At 35.9% G+C, this 9,970-nt stretch overlaps 2 long non-coding RNA genes across 4 annotated transcripts; both read left to right on the top strand.

Moving 5' to 3' along the window:
* The first annotated feature begins 2,843 nt into the window (after positions 1-2,843).
* Positions 2,844-5,391, top strand: LOC147479432 (uncharacterized). 3 transcript variants are annotated; one of them, XR_015206058.1, is made up of 3 exons: positions 2,865-3,496; positions 4,647-4,912; positions 5,008-5,391. It is a non-coding gene; the product is annotated as an uncharacterized LOC147479432 (long non-coding RNA). The 3 variants fall into 3 exon arrangements; XR_015206057.1 differs by having other exon boundaries at positions 2,868-3,496; positions 5,042-5,391; XR_015206056.1 differs by having other exon boundaries at positions 2,844-3,496; positions 4,647-5,391.
* A 3,310-nt stretch (positions 5,392-8,701) lies between these two features.
* LOC147479431 (uncharacterized) lies at positions 8,702-9,529 on the top strand. The gene is made up of 3 exons (XR_015205314.1): positions 8,702-8,926; positions 9,039-9,211; positions 9,292-9,529. It is a non-coding gene; the product is annotated as an uncharacterized LOC147479431 (long non-coding RNA).
* The last annotated feature ends 441 nt before the right edge of the window (positions 9,530-9,970 follow it).

The following is a 9,970-nucleotide window of genomic DNA, read 5'->3' as shown; positions in this document are numbered from 1 at the left end:
GATTCTTGTGGTGTACACCTTCGAGGTGGTGGGCCATCTTTAAAGGGATGCATCGCGGGGATGTAGTCCGAGAATTCCTTTTCTACTTTTCTAGATAACCATGCTTTCATGCGTGTCATTTGTATGGTGCTTAGCTTGTGTGAGGTGACATGTTACCTCGATGAGGTTTTAGGACGCTAGGAGTGAGAGTTTAGTCTACTCGGATGCGTGTCGGGATCCCGAAAGATCTGCGGTCGTCGAACGGTTGACCACCGTAAGTTAGGTGACAACCCATATGGGGGGTCGTGGATTCTGAGGGCCCACCCGAGCCCTAAAAGCTTTGGATTTTGTGTAATGAACACAACAACGACATTCGACTCTCCATCTTTGGTAAAATCGAGGGGAAAACAACGGTGCATGGTTCACTTTGGAAAGTCTTGAACGAGAGATATGCCGGGGACCTGGCCGAAGTACCCGGTCGTACCCTCACCATTCTAATAGAATGCAGCGGCCACAATAGTTATATGATGATTGTGAAAACTCTATTTTGAATATTAAAGAAGCATGTCGAAATGATTTCTGCTAGTTAGTGATGTATTATATAGTCACGATATTTTGATATTATTATGGAAACCCTGCATGTTTTAAATGGTTGCTATAAGTAGACTATTTATTGGTTATGTGCGTTTCTACTGAGCATAGTTGTTTTGCTCATCCTACACTAACATTTCAGACGAACTAGTTGCGGAGGAGACTATCCTTACCACTAGTGAAGATGGTTATGGGGATTTGGGTGGTTTTCCTTATGCTTGACGAGGGACAGAGTCAAGCTATTTTGTTGTATAGGGCAAATCTAGCTCATTTTGTTGTATAGAGAGAGTATAGTTCATTTTTGGTTGTATAGAGAGCATTGTCACCAAGTACGGTACGGGTTTAAAACGGTATACTTGAAAAAAACTTAGTTCGTGTTTTAAACGGAACGTCTCGGGAAAAAACGGAAAAAAAAAGCGTAAAAAAACGTGGGGCATAAAAAACGGGTTTAAAACGGTAAAACGGGTTTAAAACGTATAATACGTATAATACGTAAAAGAAACGGTAAAAACCGATGATAAATAATATAATAGATAAAGAGTTTGATTTTCTATAAAAGTGGGAAAAAAAATAGACACATAAAATAAAAATAATAATAATACAAATGAAAGAAAATTCAAATACATGAAAGTATCAAATTATCATTACTCATCCAAATACTAGAAGTTTTAGATTTAGTGCACTATTCAAAATAAGATACTACTAATTACCAACCATAATGGCATAATTAAGTACTACAAATAAGTTAATAACTTAAAAAATTTCAATTAATTATTAATAGTCCAAAGCAAAATAGAACGGTCTCAATAAGTCAATCTAACGCCCACTCTTCAAAAAGGTAAACTCCATAACCCTTTTCTTTTCTAGCGTTTTCTTTTAAAAAAAAAAAAAAAAAAAAAAAGTTTTAAACGGGAGATTTTCAAAATCTCGGGTTTTAAACGTTTTTTAAGTTTAAAACGGGTTTAAAACGTTTAAAACGTATTTTGTTGAAAAACCCAGGTTTTAAACTGGAACCAGACGCCTCGGCAATATCTCGGGTTTTAAACGCGTTTTAAACCCGTATTTGGTGACAATGATAGAGAGAGCTCAGTTCATTTCGATGTAATACTTGATGTATTTGAGTGACGGTTACACTTAAACATTTTGTGGATATGTATATATACATCACTGTTGTATATGAAGTTAGTTTAATATAGATATGGTTGTTGGGAAGGATGTAGTATATGATTTCCAGGTTATGACAGGTTGTAAGTATACGAAACATTGATTAAATAAAGGAAACTCCGCTGAAATTTCAATAGAATTGGGATAGTGATTGGCTCAAGATTTATCTCCACGTCCTTGGGATGTGTGATGGGTCTCGGGACGTGACACCAACACTTGTTTAATTTGGTATAGAATTCTCTCTCTCTCCTCTTGTATAATTCTTTGTTAAATAAATCTATTAAAATTTCAAGTTTGTGACATTGTTGTTTGGCCATGATTTGCTACGATGTTATAAGTATATAATATTTTTTTATTCTTCCACTCTTCCTTGTGTATTTATAGTGTTTTGTCTTAGATCTCTCTGTATGTGAAGATCTCCCTCACAACACTCTTATATTTCTACTTCACTTTGTATTTCTGTTCTTTTTATCAATAAAATTCAATTAAAAAAAAAGTTTGTGGAGAGACTATTCAAAAAAGAATAAAGAAAATATTAGGATCAATTTTGACAATAATTGTTATTTTCTAAATTTTTTGTTATAAAAAAAAAATGTTTGTGGGGGAGACCATTCAAGAAAGAAAAAAGAAAATATTAGGATCAATTTTTACAATAATTGTTATCTTCTAAATTTTTTGTTATAAAAATGTTTGTGGGGGGAGACTATTCAAAAAAGAAAAAAAAAAATATTAGGACCAATTTTTACAATAATTGTTATTTTCTAATTTTTTTTGTTAAATAAACTAAGCGTTTGTATTTATATAAAATAACGTAAACAAATTATATCGATCTATGATATAATAATTTTATTGTAACTTTGCTTATCCCGATTGCCTTGAGCCGCCCCTGGCTACTTCAAAATCAAGTTCAAGTTCAAGCATAGTTGAATGGGATCTTATTTACAGCGTTCATTATGAATCACTTAGATGGAATGTTGAGGTTGAATTTGATGAGAGCGTTTTATTATGGCACATTGCTACTGATATCTGCTATACTAACATAATCATTACTACACATGAAAATCAGAAACGCGAAATGTGTAAACTCCTATCCGATTATATTGTATATCTAAACCCCTTTAAAGGAGCGTGCACAAGCTGTTAAGCCTGGCTTTAGCCGCCGTTACATAGAGGCTTTAACGAGCTAGCCTTCCACCGCCATACCATCTTACCACTTTCGAACACCTGGGCTTTTTAGCCTTCTAAGCCTTTGAGCTGTGATTCCGTTGAACTATCCAACCGGAATGTAACACGTTTTCTCTTAGCTACTTAAGCCTGGAAGCCGTAGTTCTACGCTGTTCTTATCTTCTGTGCTTTTAATCATCGTAATATAATATAGAAACCAAATCTCTTTTCTCGCTAAACTCAAAAAAATCAACTATTCTTCTCTTATCAGGAAACCCACAAATCTCCTCCACTCTTCCTTTCCTCGCTAAACCCAAATTACCCAAACTCTATTGTCGATGGATTCATCGCCTACTGTGTTTTTTTTTTTTTTTTTTGTTCAATAGGTTGTTGCACTATAGCTAAGTGGAACTTTTTTTGTTGTTTTACTCTTTGCTGGATTTCTTTGAAGAAGAACAAACAAAGTCAGAATTTACAACTTGGGTGCTCTGTTCTTTGATTTTTGTGCGATAAATGCAAACCCATCCATTCTGTATCGATCGAACAATTTGTTCTTTTTAAATTACAAAATAAGCAGAAGAAGAAAGCAAGTAACAAGGTAAGAAGACTGTTTCTTTCATTGCTTATTGTTGTGTTCTTATTTGATTCATTATTTGATGTTTGTTGGAATGTTAGTTTTTTTTTTTTTTTTTACAAGGAACCATTCCGGACAGTCTATTGAGAATGAGTGATAGAAATGTCAGCTTTTTCCAATTCTTTTTGCTGTTGGTTTTGAAACCCACTTCACGGCAATTTGAGCCACTGCTCTCTTGCCACATCCTAACATGTGAGGATTTCGTCTTTGTCGTTAGGGTGTTCTGTCTTTACTGTGCTTACAGCAGGGTAATTAGAATACATAGCTACCAGTTCTAGAATATTCACAAGTTTGATGCAAGGTTAACTTTTTAATCCTTCTTCCATCGGTAGCTGTAGAATTGTTTGTACTGTGGAAATGGACTTTCTAAGTGGTTGGGGGTTCATGAGTGATAATGGTTTTCGGTTGTCATTTTGTAGCACGTGGGTTTTTTATTTTGTCATTGCATCTGACTATTTTGGTTGAGCCAAAGAAGTACATGAATGCTTAAGCTGAATCCCTTCTTAAAATACATTACAATTAAAGTTTTAATCCCCACTGCCTAGAGAGTACCTCCTTTTGTTTAATCATAAGTTTTTAGATTTGTTCTAGAAGTTATTATGCTTCTTATAAGAGGTGTCCGTGTCCGTGTGCAATGCTGCTTATGGTTATTAATAACGTCTGATTTACACTGACTATTTGTGGTGGAACAGGATATTGGCAACTGTGACATTCAAATGTTGGAAATATACTTTTAATTGTTTTTTTTCCCTGCTGAAAGTACATTCCAATTAATTAAAGTTTTCGTCCCAACTGCCTAGAGAGTACCTCCTTTTGTTTAATCATAAATTTTTAGATTTCTTTTGTTGGTAATTAGGCTTTCAACAATTGACCCTTTTATTATTATTATTATCCTCTTTGAATAAAGAACGATATGTTTATTTACTTATGAATGTTTAGTTTATCTAATAAGTTTACATTTGAAAATAAGATACTCGATTCTTGAATTTCACTTTGTGGATTTCGAAATCTGACACTAGAAGTGATTATGCTTCTTATAAGAGGTGTTCGTGTGAAATACTGCTCATGGTTATTTAAAATGTGTAATTTACACTGACTGTTTGTGGTGGAACAGGATATTGGCAACTGTGACATTCAAATGTAGGAAATAGCTGAAGCTGTGGAGTTACCTTTGACGTATCATGATCTATACAAGTAGATCGGTATAGATCCTTCTCGAGGCGTGTCGTTGGGTCAGAGGTTGTGCAGAAGTATTTGGGCGAGGTACGATTTTAAGGGTGCAAAAATGGTCTGTCCACCTGTAACTGCTTTTGGCGTACCTCTAAATTCTTTATAAACTTTTGAAGAAAGGCTTGATCAGTTGGAGATCCAGAGTCCCAGGTTAGTCATAACACCCTCAGTTTACTTATCTCATCACATTATTATCAAACTTCATTAAAAAGTAATAATGTTAGAATGTATAACACACATGCAAGGTAATGAACCTGCTCTTTCATTACCTTGGTCCAGGAATTTGCCTGCTTCATCAATTGTCCTTCTCAATGTGCTTACCGGAAATGTGGAATTGATGTTAGTTTATTTATTTATTTCATATATTCATCTTCAAGGCATTGGTGCTCCCAAGCCTCAGAAAAAATCTTCTAGAACTGTACGTACTACCATATGTTGATGTAGTTTGATTGGGAGCTATTTTGTTTGCAAGGTCTATTCATTTCTTGGCCAAAGGACTACTACAAACACAGGATATATTTGTTTTGATTCTCTTTAGATCCACTGAATGGTGTACAGTTTTCTTTTTCTTTTTTGTTTTGTTTTGTAAACACATTAGTATCAATAAACCTATATTCAAGGATACATAAGCATGACAATGCCTTCAAGGCCGATCACCGGAATTTCAATCAGTTACAAACTTACAAAAATACTATCAAGCCTAATGTTCCAACATAAGGTTCATGACACACCCACGCCCAAAGGTTAGCTTTACAATTGCAAATTATTTGCTGGAAAACACAAAATCTGTTTTCAAAAGCTTTGGTTTCTCTCAAACCAGATACACCAAGTGACAGTGGGTGCTATGATTTGGCTGAGAAACCTACAGTACAATATAAATTAATGGCTTCCAGCTCTGCAACTCAATATAAATCTTCATAGAATCTGAACCATACATGATATTGCAATTCATCATATACAAGCTAACAATAACGTGCGTAGCACGTGCACACACCTAGTATATATAATGGTAATGCAGCCGAACCCATGATGCCAACATTGGGTATTTGGAAGATCAGATACCATGATACCTGTAAAGAGGTTAAGGAATTGTCTCGCAAACGTGATTTGAGAACAAGACACCAACTAGGACAAGCAATTGACATGCTATTTGGTCTATCTACATATATAAGGCCTGCGGCAGTGAAAGGAAAACGAAACAAATCTACGCTTTTTGATGCGATTATACTTTCAACTATTTGGATTATATTGGAAATGAGACGGAGCATAATGATCAGTGTGTGGGTGTAGATCTTATATTATGTTGCTAGTAAATGCAGGGCCTATATAATGTTTATGCCCAGCAACTTAGTAGAGGAGGAGAGCTTCTTACATTTGTTTCGTTACTGATGGCTCATTTAGATTTGGGAAACGTTTTCTGTAAAGAACATGGACCCAAGTTTGTTACAGAGTAATAACATTTGAACAAAGACAAATTTGCCTTTATTATGTAATTGTAATAGTTCGTTTTTCCTACGGCTTGAAACCGAAATAGTCATAAATGAGATATATAACGGCATAGTGCTATTAGGAAAAATACGTCCGAGGATTAGAGGGAACTGGAAATCCAAATATTTATCATTTTCCAGGTGAACGATTAAGTTAAGAATGAGATTTAGTCGTGAGTTCGTGACTCGTCTGGCTCGTGAATATTTGGACTTCCAAAACCCTTACACAAGCTGGCTTTCTGCCAAGAATTTGACACAATAAATGGAGGTATGTGGGCTTTGGGAATTAGGGTGGGATTGTTCATTGGTGGGCTGCTGATGAACTACGCCGAAGAATGTGCTGGACCGGATCGCTAACTAGTTCTTTTGGTTGCGTGCCGAGGAACTATGCCGAAGCATTGCCAAGTAACAAAGTAACCAGGTTTAACAAAGAATTGTCACGTAAGTAGTCCCATACTCCAAGTCCCATCACCTCCATATCACACATCATACATACGAGGATTACGAGCTGCCACATTTTTGAAGACTTGTTCTAGCCTTAGTGCACCTAATAAGCAATTAGGCCCCCATGGCCTCGGGAGATAACATTACCAGTTCTAGTTCCAAAGGGTAATTCACCATGGAGCCATTACCGCGCTGACTCCTAGAGAAACCGAGTATGAAGACTTGAAGGTTACAGTTACCGGCCCCTGTTATTAAAAAAATTGCAGTACTAATCAGGCATTCTCTTATGTTCGTGGGGCAACTTATATAGTGTTTTGAACAGTTTATATAGTGTTTTGAACAACTTTTTAATTTACACTTATTAACTGTTTGTGAGCAATACGACATTATATACGCTATGCAAGACACTATAAAAACTGCTCAAGACACTACATAACATAGCCTGTTAACGGATAGCTCGTTTCCGTTTAATAGAAAAACTCCTTAATAGATTGTGAGTTTGAAACCAGCACGGGGCATAGATTCACTTACTATGCAGGCGCTACCGTCGAGTAACACCTAATACATGCACGGAACAGATAGAATTGTAAGTCCACCTTAAACTTTTTGAACTTCTGTTTTTGTTTAAGTTGCCTACCTTTGTCTTCGTTGGTTGATTAGTCAATAATCAATGTCATTCAAGAGAAAGTCTTGTAATAATGTACAACGGTGTGGTCGAGAACTTGGCATAGGAGATTAGATAGAGTACATCATCATCCTTAATCATCTCCTCATGACCATCATGCATCATATTAACAGTTTAACACTCAACAAATTTTTGTTACTTGTACACACGCTAAAATTATAGTTCAGCATCTAATGGGTTTGGAAATTAACATTATGCAGAACGAACCCTTAAATTTCTCAATATCTTTTCAATATTTGAACTGTGAAGTAAAGCACTTTTATATAAGGGTTAACTAGTATTTTTTGGGGTTAAGGCAGACCCCCACCTGTTATTATTGCAAAAGGTTAAACCTTACAAGCCTCCCTAAGAGTTAGATCATTAAAAAGAGGAACACAACCACACTATACCGACAGGCTTCAAGCCTAACATACATAAGATAACATCCTAGTCATCCTACATTCGAGCCTAAGAAAGTAGAGATAGTAGTCCTACTTCCTAGTCATGATTTCTTTAACAATTTTAGGATGATCCTTCCTAAGATGAGTCTGCGCTTTCTCATAGTTACAAAAGAAACCTTCACAAGCACAACACACATAAGTGAGTCCCAAAGTATCATCCCAAAACTCTTTAGTGTAGTCTTCAACATTTCTCATCTTTTTGTTTTTCGTTAGCGACTTTACCTTCTTCATAATTGCAAGCGTAGGCTCTATTTCTCCTGAAGAACGCTCTTGTATTCTTTTGCTTCTTTTTGGTTTCACAATAGTCCATTGATGTTGATCCTTAGAAGGTGCAACATACCTTGATGAGCTCTTATGCAAAACAATAGTTGGGGCTACTGTAGTAGCATCCGTAAAGAACTCCGTCTCATTCTCTGAGAGATCATCATCTTCATCCTCATACCCAGCAACTAGCCCTTCATACATGTTTCGTTCTCTACTACTTGGCAGTTGGTTAATTGGAATAACTCTAGGCTGATGACTTTGGGTTGGTGTAATCATATTGTTATTAAGATTTTCATAAATAATGATTTGTGCTTCTTCTTGTATATCATCTTGTGCCTTCTCAGAATTCAGTTCCTCCATACCCCGAGTATTGAGAGTGTCTTGGTCACCTTGCTTGTCTCCTTTAGTATGATCTTTATCCTCAGTTATTATCACTGATGTATTCTCGTTCTGACCCTCAGTAATAGCTTTTCCATGATCATCTCTCAAGCAATTTGTTTGCCCCTCGGGTAGCAGTTTTTAGGAGTCCATCTCGCTGAAATTTCTTTTGTTGTAGCCTCGTACTCTTCTTGGCTTGGTTATAGGGCAGATTAGTCGTAGCTATCTCTTGCTTGTCCTTATTCTTTGGACAATTCTCATTTGAATGTTCAAAGATGTTACACTCTTTTGCATTGTTGTGGAACCCTGTCATAGTCTAAACTTATGTCAATAAAATCCCGTTCTCCAAGTTTCACTGGAATAAAGGATGGGAATCCAAAATCAATATCAACAACCACACATACTCTTGCATAATTGATTCTTGTTCGTTTTGCAGTTGCATCATCCATGCAAATTGGTTCACCTAGTAAGCTCGAAACGAAATCAATCCCATTTTTTGTCCAGAGTTGTTTTGGTAAATCTATCTTGATCCATATAGGTAGAGGCCTTAATCTTGTTTCTCTGTCTTTCTACCGCAGGTGACCAAGATCTTACAACAAATATTCTTATTGCTAAGAATAATGGACCATGATCGATTACAGTTTGTCTATCCTCTTCATTAAAGAATTTGAAGTAAAACAAATCCTTATCAGGAATCATATCAAAACCCCTTCAACTTCCATTGTTTCAACACTGCATCTTTTACAAAGGGGTAAGATAATCGTTTTTCTACAAAGAAACCGACAACATAGTCCTTCCATAGTTCCAAACCTTCTTCCAAAATATCAATAGGTACTTCAGCTATACCATCACAGAAGTTAGGATATACCTTTTTGAGGTTTGGTTGAAGTATGGAATTCTTGCTCGAATTGAAAAGAGAACTCCATGACCGTAATCCTGAAGAATTAGGGCTTGAAGGTTGTGTTCCAGCTCGATCTGCTTGCACCAGATGAGAGTTTGGGTTTTCAGGTGGATCTGAGATCCCACCTCCCTCCATGATGACTTTACTCTGGAGTCAACAGCAGTTACCCACAAGAGAACATCAGTCAAACAATGCCAATAATGGCAACTTTTCCTCCTTCAGGGTTTTTGAACCAAAAGAAGTAATAAAAGAGAAAAAGACCGAAATACCCTTTAGTTTCTCACAATCACTCGGCTAAAAATGTTTAGGGTCTCCCCCCAAGTACACAAAACAAAAGTCAATTTGGATTGACCGTGTGTTTTTTTAAGTGTATTTTGGGGGAAATCCTAATTAGCTTATCTAGTGGGGGTGTAATACTAATGGGAGGGGTTCTAGGGACATATTTTATCTTGACATTTAAACAAATTCAAAATCGTTAGGACATTTATAAGTTTTGGATTATACTAATTTTTTTGTAGATATGATCTCCTAACTATTCTAAACATTGTCACAAATAATAAAAAAAAATCAAAAAATTCTAAACTTACCAAATATAGTATAAAAAATGGT

This window comes from Coptis chinensis, chromosome 8, assembly GCF_015680905.1.
Source record: "Coptis chinensis isolate HL-2020 chromosome 8, ASM1568090v1, whole genome shotgun sequence".
Classification (NCBI taxonomy): Eukaryota; Viridiplantae; Streptophyta; class Magnoliopsida; order Ranunculales; family Ranunculaceae; genus Coptis; species Coptis chinensis.
The sequence above is the reverse complement of the archived record's forward strand: the minus strand, read 5'-3'. Positions and strand labels throughout refer to the sequence as shown.